General features: G+C 34.6%; 1 protein-coding gene across 1 annotated transcript in view; it reads right to left on the bottom strand.

Moving 5' to 3' along the window:
- Positions 1–3,178, bottom strand: part of LOC136031344 (proline-rich protein PRCC-like) — a 35,110-nt gene extending 31,932 nt beyond the window's left edge. The window contains exon 1 of the mRNA XM_065710834.1: positions 3,133–3,178. The gene's annotated coding sequence lies outside the window, so the exon portion shown is untranslated. The remainder of the gene's footprint in view (positions 1–3,132) is intronic.
- Between the last annotated feature and the right edge of the window lie 8,978 nt (positions 3,179–12,156).

The raw sequence follows: 12,156 nt of genomic DNA, 5'->3' as shown, positions 1-12,156 counted from the left end.
AGTTTCTATCTCTTGTTCTTTATCTCACTGTCTTAATCTCTAAAGTGCAAGAAAAAATTTAGTATGCACATACACCCCCCAGTGGTTATCAAAATGGGTCCAGGCTTCTATTTCTACTAGTACTGCATTTTATGTTGCCAATTTTAGCAATTACCCAATTTGCCATTAAATTTTTATCTTAATTTTAATGCAAAAATTTGGGTTGAGCCTTGACATGAATAATGCAACAAGAGTCATAATGTATGTATTTGTAAGAAGCTTATTATTATAATTAAAATTATATATTGAAAACAGAAAATCACAAAGCACTGCAAAGAGAAAAAACAAAAGTACAATATCACTATACAACTATGATGATGTAACTGGAGTTGAAGAAGTTGGCTCCAAGCATGTCTTGAAATCTTTTGGTTAGTTTAGCAACAGCTTTAGTAGGATCTGGTTTGCAAAGAATATTGGTGAGCTTTGCATTGAATGTCCAAATTGGATATCTCAGTAGGTATTTTGCAAACAGAAGAAAGTGGAACAGATTTTCAATTTATCAGCATTTGTAAGAACCTTCCAGAAGGGTGCCATTTAGAAGATGTGGGTGGAGCAACAGTGCTTTGCTCAATGGTCAGTGTAATTTGTGCTATACACGAATTACAGAAAGCAGATCCCACTTTGTCTTAATTCATGTTTACAATGGAAGGATGTGATGATTGGAAGAGTCCATAGCCATACCTGCCACTTCACTTCTTTTGCTGGCACTGAGTTGTTTAAGCATTACATGTTAGTTTCAAGAAAAATCTAGGCAGAGCTATGATCATGCTAACTTAGCCAGGGTGAAATTAATGCTAATATCTGTAGCTTAAAGCTTACTACTTTTGTTTCAAAATCTGTTTCAATATAGTCTAATGATGTATGTGTGAAATTCATTACAACAAGTTGAATGAAATAAAATTATCACTGTGGGCTGGCTGGCATTTACCCCCTGCAGAATATAGGCTACCCCCTGGAAAATATGGAAATGTTATATCTCTCCTTTTTAAGCACATGTCCTTTTGAAGCAGAGCTATTCTAGACCTTTATCCTTATTTAAACCCTAGGCTAGGCAATAAGTAAAATGTAAATTTAATAAGCTAGGAGCTTGAAAATGTCTTCTTAGAGCAACAGGCATAACTTCAGCTCTGAATTCATTTGTTAAACCCAAAAACTGTTAAAATTCTAGGTAATTTTATAGCAAACAGTATTACTGGCTTTTGTATAAAGTGAATATACCACTCAATGCCTTTTTTTATGCTCTTTACAAATATAATAATCACTTCTACCAGAAATTCAGATTTAAGCACTTTCTGACCTCTTAAAAATGACCTAAATATGGGGTATAAAAAAGGCTAAGCAAATTGGTCTTGAACCTTAAATACCTTATAACATTGATCTCAAACTTACTGTTTCATTATAAATCATTTTTTTTATGTTATATAATCCACAAGCACTGATTTTCCAATATTAATTTGGATAAATTAATTTTTCCAATGTTATGATGTTTACTTCTTCCTTGACATCAAATTTTAAATAAAAGCATGCGTTTTTGGTCAAAAATATGAAAGCCAGCTATTATGAACACCAGTTATACTGTTTGCTATAAATTTAACCATATTAAATACAGCAATGGTTAGTTTGCATATTTAATATATGCTATGCTTTACCCCAACCCCCCAATGTGTAAATATAAAGCCCAAATTTGTTTCTAAACTATTACAGATTTGTGATTTCAAATATCCTATTATTTTGTAAAAAACAACCAAAAACGCATGCTTTAATGGCAATTTTGGCAACAATGAAGAAGAAGCTGCCATAACAATGATAAAATTTATTTATCCAATTTAATTGTGGAAAATCAGTGCTTCTGGATAATATAACATTAAAAAAAATGGATTTATAATGAAACAGTAAGTTTGAGTACAATGTTATAAAGTTTGAGAGCAATGTTTTAAGCCTTTTTTATACCCTATATTTAGGTCATTTTTAAGAGGTCAAAAAGTGCTTAAAACTGAATTTCTAGTAGAAGCAATTATTATATTTGTAAAGAGCATAAAAAAAGCATCAAATGGTATATTCACTTTATACAAAAGCCAGTAATACTGTTTGCTATAATTTTACCAAATTCTAGTTGATTGACTTTTGGCTATCTTGGAAAGGGGTTAGGTTAGGAAAATTAAACTTTCAGGGATGGGTCTAAAGGCTAAGGTATGTCCTGGGAAGCTATTTTGAAGTACCCACCTCTGCTCCTTCTCTCTCTAGAGGGCCCTGAAATTTGTTTAAATGACAGGTCTATACCTATTGAAATTTTGACAAAACAACATTTTACCTTAATTCTCAGTTACCAGTTGCTTTTTCTCTGTCTTTAGTTCTGAAAATGCAATTCCTGTTATTTGAGTAGAATTCCCAGCCATATCATTTTTTTTTTCAAAATTTAGGAACTGTATTTGCATATCTTTAAAACCTTATAAATTGGGATTGAGCAAAGTTGTGAAGCTGAAAACAATTTTGTTGTACTTCATTCAGAAGCACTTCTGCAGAATATCTATTTTGCAAGGTTTCACTTTTATAAAACACATATTTTTAAAGGTCATCAAAGATCAGGGCCCTCTAGGGGGAGAAGGAGTGGAGGTGGGTACTTTAAAATATCTTCCCAGGATATACTTTAGCCTGTAGATTCATCCCTGAAAGTTTCATTTTCCTAACCTAGCCCCTATCCAAGATAGTAAGAAGTCAATGAACTAGAACTTTACCCAAATACTTTATAATGTGACAAAATGCAACCCCACAAAGAATCTTACATGAGACTGCATGTCTAGGCCTAGCAACATTTTTCATGAAGTTAGATTAGGCTAGCCTAGTTATGTTTAGGCCTGTCTTTACCAATTCTTTAAAGCCGAAAAGTTACTAAGGGGCAGAGTTATGAAAATACCATCCTAACATTATAGTTTGGGGTAGAAAGCTCTGCTATTCCTGAGAGTTTCATTCACCTAAGTCAACAAATTTCCAAATAGCAAAAGCCTCTTGTTGCGGATTCAACTCTAATTCAATGCTACTTAATGTATTTCATTTATCATAAGTGAACATGCCTTATTTACAACAGCTAACTACCACGAAATTTCAAAACTATTGCAGTTAATTCTATGGATAAAGAATAAAAAGCATTCTCAATGTTTGAAATTCGTTGTTTTACGGCCCATCTATTTTGAGACAAAATAAATAGGCAGCGCTATATTTTTTTCATTTGAATAAAAGTTTGCAAAACTAAATAATTTACCTTGTAAATGAAAGGGATAATGAACCGAAGTTTCTAACGCACAAGCGGATTCTTACGAGCCCTGTTTCCTTTAGAGCTAGTAAAGCATAAGTCAACCCTTTAGATTCTTCTTTATATGTCTAATGAACAAATTTGTCTTGGCAAATCTATTTAAATTATGATGCATTGTTCAAAAGAAAAGGAAAACAAAAATCATCAGTTTTCTGTATGGTAAGATGTTCAAAAGGGCTCATTTTTCACCGAATACCCTTCAGATATTCTTAGCACAACCTCAGACGATGGACTTGCAACTGGCCTAGGGATTCCAAAGAATTAATGAAAGCCACAATGAACTCTCATTTTAACAGAAAATACCACAGTGTTTATAAGATTTATAAAAAATTATCATTTCCATTATGTATGCTACACCTACAGTCACACTTTTGAAATCCAGAGCAAAGAAAGGCCTGTTTTCTTAACCTGGAAAGCAAACCCTGCTTAGCATTTCATTGTATATTTTAGCCATTCGTGAGGTGCGCAAACCTGCCAAAGGGTTATTCAAGAGAAAAGAAGAATTGACTAGATTTTATAAAACTTTTGATTTTGCCTTTTTCTTTCTTCGTGCTATATCTATATTTTCAAAGCCTTCCAGTGTAAAAACTGCCACATTATTAACGCTGATTCACAGATAAAAATTGATTATGAGAATGTATGAGCGCGGTCAATTTATGAATAACTTGAATTTTCACACGTTAAACTTGCCCTATTTTGTAATATTATGACTGCAGTTTCAAATTTTTCTCTAAAATATAGTCGATATAAGGTCTTTATTGGTCAGCCGAAAAAAGGCGCTGGTTTAGCTTTCCATTGTTTATTGTCTTTCTTCTCAACTAGCAGACAGATGCTAAATAATTGACAACGAAAAAAACTGGAATGGCTAGACTTGGAAAACGAATCCAGCCTATTGGTGGAAAGTGGTTCTAGAAAAAAAATTTCAGCGCTAAATTCAAGTTATTTTGCTTATGACTCCTATAAGACTTCCATTTTGTCTTTTTCCGCTATTTTATAGTCAACGAGTTCAAGAAATAAATGGTGTTTTCGAAAACTCTGCAAAACCATACCATTACATCCGATTTATCGACAGAAAGCCTAAGATGGTTATGAATAGAATAATAGTAGCATGGTCAGTTTTGAAGTGACTTGTTTTTAATCATTATTCACGACTGGCCGATATAAACATTGCTAACTAGTATCACAAGCCAGCTTGGGTGTCCCCTGGTGGATACTGCTTGTCGTGAATTAACTCATGTAAGCAATTGTTTTAACAGGAAAAGCAACTTTAAGACGCTTCGATTCTTTAAGCTACAGTTTGGAAGGAAGAATAGTAAATTTAATAACTACTCAATGTGAGCTTTCTGAAAAATTACTGTTTTAGATTTTACAGTTATCGGAAAATACACCAGAACACCTCAGATGGTAAAAAAATACATTATGTTAAGTTTTTATCGCAAACAGATCCTCAGTAGATTTTTTGTCTATAAAATTGTTCAGCCAGATCCCTAGGATTTCATAAATTTCCTTTCAAATACACACTAAAGGTTAAACACGATTGATTAAACAGGATACGTTTCTGTCAGAGTTACAATTCTGACAGATCCAGCACATTCTTTTCTGGTCAATATATTAGTACTACATTCCCAAATAAAAAAAAAACCTGATAAATAAATAGAAAACTATGCAGAAACCGAGGGTATTCTTTTGTCCGGTGAGATGTTCTCGTTTTGTCTTCTATGAATGGTATCCTTTCAAAGTCACTGCTAATAACAGTCAAGCAGTCGGGCTTGTTGTAAAGTAATTGAGTTTATGTTTTTATGATTCCATATTTGATAACAAATTCAAACAGTTTGAGCGTCAATCGTTTAGTTGAAAACTCTTCTATCGGGAAAACCTTATAAAATAGGAGGTTTTCCCGGTATTGATGTTATTGATGTTATTGTTGTTAATTTTTAACAACAATATTTCAGTATGAAATATTGTTGAAGTTTAACATTTTAAACTTTAACGTATTGATGTTTTTCAGTATTGATGTTAATGTTTAACATCAGTATCTGTATATTAATAGTTTACTTCTCATTTTCTTTTTGCAATTAAGGCTATTTTTATGTTTTCCCCTGGAAAAATACAACCTAGTTTGAAACAACCCATAATAAAGTGATTATTCCAAACTGACTAGTTTCTTTCCATTTTCTCTGATTACTGGCAGTATCATTTCTAAAAATCTAAAATATTTTAGATTATCTTTTCCAATGGATGAAGCGAAGCCTGTGCTAAAGAGTATTCTTGTGGGATCCAACTTTCGTAGTCGCACGAAGATTTGATTATTCGCACTGAATTTTGTGATTTACAGAGTGAACATTCATCAAATATTTAAAGCGAATTAAGTAGATGCCTTTTTTACTTTCATACGAATATTCTCAAGCAAACTTTGACAAAATCACGAAAAAAAAACAATTTCTGTGAGATATTTAGCCTAAATTTTATTTTGTTCTTTGAATAATGTTCCTTAATCCTACCAAAGTTCAAAAAAGAGATTGGCTTAAACATCAAGTACTGTCTACACCCCATGAGTGAGAGGGAGTGAATGCTGGCACTCTATAAGATTCAATGTCTTTATATTCCTACATCTAACCCAAGATATTTCAATGTAAAAGTATGAGCAAACCGAGTATATTTTAAAACAACTATTCGAAACGCAAATTGTTTTCAGTAAAGTGATAAACATGATCTAATCCAGCGTTTTGCAAACTGGGTAGCGCGCCTCCCTGGGGTGGCACTGACTAACATAATTTAAAACAATATCAAATGAAATTAAAACTACGAAGAAACGCAAAATATCCCAACCGTTTCGAGACTGACGGGGTTTCCTGGTCCAGGCTGAACAAAACCTTTGTCACCATCTTAAAGTAAAATTAGCGAGATCTTATAGATGATGGTAAATAATCCTTTCAGGGGGATAATCAATTAGAGGATCATTGAAGACGATCATGGTAATCAATTAGTTTCTCAATACACACTTCAAAATCGGAATTCACCTCACAATTTGAAGAAAGAACTGAGGCAGCTAAAACCGCATATTTGATAGGATATTTGCAATATGTTGAAGAGAATAATACAACTGAAGATTATTTTTTTTGCGATCTCATTCCTTGCAAAGTCACATCCAGCGAAATTTCAATATAAGTGACATTTTTTTAATGAGAAAGGCATATTGTGGAATAATACTTACAGTGCTAAGTCAATATCAGAACACAAAACTTACCTTCTAGCACTAACTAAAATGAAAACAACCGATGTTCTCTCGACTCACTGCATGCCTTACAAAGCAGCTCTTATATAAGCTGAAATAAAAAATAAGTTTTTTTTCAACTGAAAGTTTGGAACAACATTAAAACTATCAAATGAGGCCTCTCTCGATCTTTAGCGATCACTGGTTCGATACGATCATCCCTGGAAAAAAAAACACGCATCCGTGACCCTTCTTCCGGCAAAAAAAGAAGCATAATTACACCTTTCTAGACATATGAACTTGAAACCTTTACCGTAGAGTTCTCTGGTATGCTGAATCTGATGGTGTCATTTTTATTAAGATTACTTGATGCTTTGAGGGCGTTTCCCCCTTTTTCTTAGAAATTGGGCAAATTATCTCAGCCTCGTAACTTTTGACGGGTAACATTAAATTTGATGAGTTTTAAATATTTCAAATAGGCTTCAAAATTCAATTCTTTTGATGTATCTATTGTTATCAATACTCCATTTCTTGTAGTTTTGGTTACTATTGAGCCGCATAGCTCCTTACTTATCACAAACAGTTTGAAAATATGAGTGACGAACATAAAGAAGTTTTTACAATAATAAAAAAATATAAACTGTATAAAAACAATCCGTTATAAGTTTCCAGCTCTAAATGGGTACCTGGAGAAACATGGGGAAGGTAAGCAGGAAGGGCTTGCGAAAGCATAAGATGGCCCCCTGCCTCCCATTGCACTACCTGCCTGAAGGGTCACGAAACGGAGATCAGCGCCACTAGTTAGGACCTTAAGGGCCTAGTGCTGTCTTATTTACTTAAAACAAAAAAAAACTATTTTTTTTTAGCTGAAAGTAAGGAGCGACATTAAAACTTAAAACGAACAGAAATTACTCCATATATGAAATGGGTTGTCCCCTCCGCAATCCCTCGCTCTTTACGCTAAAGCTTTTAATTGTTTTAAAAAGTAGAATTGTGGCAAAGAGTCAAACTTCAGCGTAAACAGCGAGGGATTGCGGAGGGGACAACCCATTTCATATACGGAGTAATTTCTGTTCGTTTTAATTTTTAATGTCGCTCCTTACTTTCAGCTAAAAAAATTAGTTTTTTTTTAATTTCTGAACGTTTTTTAATTAATGCATGTTTGGTTTTGGCTCTCCGCACATAAATTATTAAAATGAAATTTGTATATTAATTCTTTTTTTGGCTAAATGGCTTTCTCTTAGTTTTGATCAGACGATTTTGAGAAATAAGGGGTGGAGAAGGAGGCCTAGTTGCCCTCCAATTTTTCGGTTACTTAAAAAGGCAACTAGAACTTTTAATTTTTAATGAACGTTTTTATTAGTAAAAAATACACGTAACTTAAGAATTAACTTACGTAACAAACTTTCATAACCTTATATTTTTATTATGTATACGAGGGGGTTTGTACCCTCGTTAATACCTCGTTCTTTACACTAAATCGTAAGTTTTGTCCCAATTCTTTAAGAATGACCCCTGAATCAGAAAGGCCGTAGAATAAATAGTTGAAATTACTAAAAATACTTTAGCATAAAGAGCAAGGTATTTATCTCCTCCTAAATACCTCGCTCTTTATGCTAAAGTATTTTTAGAACCCCTCATATGCGTAATTATCTCTGTTCGTTTTAAGTTTCAATGCTACTTCTTCCTTTCATTTGAAAAAACGTTTTCATGTTTATTTTTCATTGTTTTCTTATAGTAATGCTAGAGAATCCTGCGCCCTTTTCATTGAATTTTTCTTCCCCCATGACAGATTCCTCCAAGGAAAGATCCTCCAACATAGCCCCCTCTCCTCAGCCCCACCCCCAAATAAAATAAAATCCCCCTGAAAACGTCTGTACACTTCCCAATAACCATTACTATATGTAAACACTGGTCAAAGTTTGTAACTTGCAGCCCCTCCCCCAGGGATTGTAGGGGAGTAAGTCATCCCCAAAGACATAGTTATAAAGGTTTTCGACTATGCTGAACAAAATGGCTATCTCAAAATTTTGATCCGTTGACTTTGGGAAAAAATGAGCATGGGAGGGGGCCTAGATGCCCTCCAATTTTTTGGTCACTTAAAAAGGGCACTAGAACTTTTCATTTCCGTTAGAATGAGCCCTCTTGCGACATTCTAGGACCACTTGGTCGATACGATGACCCCTGGGGAAAAGAAAAAAAAAACAAATAAATACGCACCCGTGATTTGCCTTCTGGCAAAAAATACAAAATTCCACATTTTTGTAGATAGGAGCTTGAAACTTCTATAGTAGGGTTCTCTGAGACGCTGAATCTGATGGTGTCGTTTTCGTTAAGATCCTACGACTTTTAGGGGGTGTTTCTCCCTATTTTCTTAAATAAGGCAAATTTTCTCAGGCTCGTAACTTTTGATGGGTAAGACTAAACTTGATGAAACTTATATATTTAAAATCAGCATTAAAATGCGATTCTTTTGATGTAGCTATTGATATCAAAATTCAATTTTTTAGAGTTTTGGTTACTATTGAGCCGGGTCGCTCCTTACTACAGTTCGTTACCACGAACTGTTTGATCAGTTCGATTATTTACAAAGCTATGTTGAGTGAATATGATATTTTGTCAAATAAAATTTTAAAAGTATTGCTGCCGTTCGCAAAATCTTATTTGTACAAAAAAAAAAATCTGCATTAGCTAAAACGAAATTGAAATATTGTGCCCGTTTGGTTATAGAAGATGAGCTTCGTGTAGCTATCTCATGATTGACCACGACATTTGATGGATTTTGTGCTTATTATAGGCAAGTGCATCCATATTACTAAAAGACAAAAATTTAAAATTGTTATTCGTTTCTTTGATTGTAATAGTCTATCTTTAAAAGAATTCATAGTACTAAACATTTTTGTGTCTATATTATCTAAAAAATGGAAGGGAGGCTCCACGTGATTTTATAATTTTAAGGAGCCGTGGTAAAATAAAGTTTGGAAACCGCTAATCTAATCAGTAGACGGGTTTAAGGTGAGTGGAACCCCACTCTTCCATGAGTTGGCTTATGTGATTTTTAATTTAAACTTGATTATTCATTGTGTTGCGAGAGCAACACTTTGGTTTTGTCCCGTTTTTTTTGTTTTTTTTTTCCTATGCCGCCGATCTCAGCTTATTCCTGGAAACTGGTAAGGGTCTAACCTGTGCGGTTTTTACGGAAAGTGTGGACCTCAGGCCGGATTGATGAATATGACATTATATTTTGGAAAGCTCCGTAGAACTCTTGCCTGGGGCCAAAAAGGATGGTTTTTGCTTGTCCTCGAGCCAGAGCCTATGGTGTGCGAAGTGAAGTGGAGTTATATAGCCTATGTCAGAGAGGAGTATCTGAAGTTGTGCAGCCAAGCTTTCGTTTCATCAAACCATGTTTCTGCTTTCGAGTGGAAAGCTCCGTTCTAGCAGGCAAGCAGGCAGGCACCAGTTTCAAATTGAAGATGGACTAAAATCTATAAGTGTTAAATATATGCGGTAGTTCCCCGGCCCCACAGCCAATATATCTTCTTTGAGTGATAAATAGAAAAATTTACAGAAACAAAAAAGTGCGATTTTCCCACGGGTCTGAAAGTGCTGCCATCTATTGTTTCTAGCCATTTCTGTTCGTGAGTTCAGCTGACTTTACCATTCTTTTTTTTTCTACTTGGGATTGCAATAGAGAAATGGTATCAGATATACCTCTTAAACTTTAAAAGTTCTTTCATTGCTAAAGAAATTAGAGTTTATCCTTTGCTCCTTTCTAAGTGGTGGTGTTAGAAAGTTGGCCTCCGGCAAAAAAGTCAACTTTTGAACTAAGACAGATAGAATTTTTTTTTTCAACGACAATCGATAGACCTTGATGAGCTGATCAAAGTATATGTCATCCATTTTTTGTTACAAAAATTCCTTCATGACATACACCAGTTTGAAAGTTTCAAGGGGTTGACAACTTCAGTGGTAAGGTACACACTTGAACCAAAAATAGGCCGATACCAATTGTGAGATATGTAGGGGACTTCCAAGCAACAGTCGATTATTAGCTTATAATCATCTTTGGCAATGAGGGGTTTGCAACTTTTGCTGATTGGTGTACCTATTATCTGTTTCTGGTGTAATTGATGGTAAGAACAACTTGGTTCCCGATTGTAAGACATGTAGGGGAGTTGTAAGTAATAATCGGCTCTTAGGCTACAATGACTTCAGCGACAAGGGGTTTGGAACTTTTGCTAGTTGGTGTACCCATTATTTGTTTCCGGTGAACTTGGATGTATATCCCGGGAGAGGGACTTGTAAGTAAGAATCGGTTGCTAGAGGAGGCTCACGAGGGGCTACAAATTTGTGCAAATTGGTACACATCTATGGAATCAGGGACCCATAAATTTCCTGTAATGACTCGCCATCCAATAATAAGCGATCCTGGATGGCGAGTCATTACAGGAAATTTATGGGTCCCTGATGGTATTTTGATCCTGAAAAGTTACAGATAGCTTTATAATACCAACTAGATTACATAAGATAATGTTCCAAGTTTCCATCCGTCACGATGTCTACGATTGAAAAGGATAAAGTACAACCGGCTGCAAAGTGACATTTAGGGGCCTAGTAAGTAATAATCGGCTGTTAGGTTACAATTATTTTCAGAGATGAGGAGTTTGCAACTTTTGCTTGTTGGTGTACCCATTATTTGTTTCCGGTTGAACTTGATGTCTATCTCGGGAGAGGGACTTGTAAGTAAAAATCAGTTCACTTTAGGCTAGAAATTTGTCCAAATTGGTGCACATTGTATTCGATCCCTGTAAATCTGTCGGTAAGAAAGTTCATATCGATGGTCTATCAATCACTGTAACCTAGAATTAAGATGCTACGCAACGGGTACAAACGATAATACAAAACAATGAGGTAGTTTCGTAATAATTAATAGAATGTCATCTATGGTATTTTGATCCTGAAAAGCTCCGGATAGTTTTATAATTAATACCAACTAGATTATACAAGATATTGTTCCTAGTTTTCATCCGTTACGATGTCTACGATTGAAAAAGATAATGTTCAACTGGCTGCAAAGTCAATTTAGTCCTTTCTTTCAATATTCTTTTGTTGTTGTTTTTTCAACGCTGGGGTGTGATCATGTGATTACTGATTGTGTTCTTCTTTGAATATGCCGTTTTGAAAGCTTCGATAGGCTGACAACTTCAGCATTTAACCGATAGCGAAGAAACAAAACCAAAGTGTTGCTCTCGCAACACTTTAATCGGCAAAGCCGGACAAAGGTTGCCGCAACACTTCACGTTGCCCAGGCAACGTAGGTCTAGTTTCAGTTTTGTTTGTTCTAAATTCCGTATATTCGTTCATAATCAATTCTATTTCTGTTATGTCTGACTTGTTATATGACTTATCATAGGTGGGTTGAGAGGCTGTTCTATGACACTTGTATGGATTCTGAGGATGATTTCTAATCACAGAGATTGAAAACCTGCAAGAATTTTCGAATTTTATACATCCCAATCCTGATTACACCCTTCTGTAAACAAGTATCTTATTCTGCTATTTACAAAAAATAAGCTTTAGTTTTTCTTTAGCT

The sequence above is a fragment of the Artemia franciscana genome, chromosome 9, assembly GCF_032884065.1.
Source record: "Artemia franciscana chromosome 9, ASM3288406v1, whole genome shotgun sequence".
NCBI classification, from domain to species: Eukaryota; Metazoa; Arthropoda; class Branchiopoda; order Anostraca; family Artemiidae; genus Artemia; species Artemia franciscana.
The sequence above is the reverse complement of the archived record's forward strand: the minus strand, read 5'-3'. Positions and strand labels throughout refer to the sequence as shown.